The sequence below is a fragment of the Saccoglossus kowalevskii genome, chromosome 4 (assembly GCF_978046115.1).
Source record: "Saccoglossus kowalevskii chromosome 4, keSacKowa6.1, whole genome shotgun sequence".
Classification (NCBI taxonomy): Eukaryota; Metazoa; Hemichordata; class Enteropneusta; family Harrimaniidae; genus Saccoglossus; species Saccoglossus kowalevskii.
Genome location: NC_140644.1, coordinates 10,994,325 through 10,995,001, shown reverse-complemented (window position 1 = coordinate 10,995,001; position 677 = coordinate 10,994,325).

Sequence of the window (677 nt, the reverse complement as noted above, 5' to 3'; positions counted from 1 at the left end):
GTTTTAGAGAAGTTGCGCCTACAAATGGATAGTCGGGCGACATGTCGTGTAAGGCACATTTTGTTAATGGACGCAGCCATTTTGTTTTGCAGAGGATGCCGGGAAATGGCAATAAGAAGGTTACCATAAGCAACTTGGGGTGAAGAAAACAAAATCTGCACAAAGAATTATATATATATATGTATATATATATGTATATATATATGTATATATATATATATATATATATATATATATATATATATATATATATATATATATATATATATATATATATATATATATATATATATATATGCAGTAAAACAAATATGAACATTGTTATCATTTCATTTTAAAACTGACAAAAAAGCTATAAATAAATAAATAAATAAATAAATAAATAAATAAATAAATAAATAAATAAATAAATAAATAAATAAATAAATAAAGAGTTTCTAATGGTCCAACCCTTATGTAAATTTGTATTTATACAAACTTCAGAGCAAGTATCGGACTGTGTAGTTTCAAGACAACTGTAAGACAATAGTGTTAAACGTTCAGTCACAAATTATGCAATTTTACACAGAAATGTAGGACTTGCTGTTTGAATAGGAATCAATCATTTGGTATCATGGGGATTGATTGAAAGACAACGTGCATTTTTTTTTTTTTTTTTTTTTGTGCGGTTTTTCGTC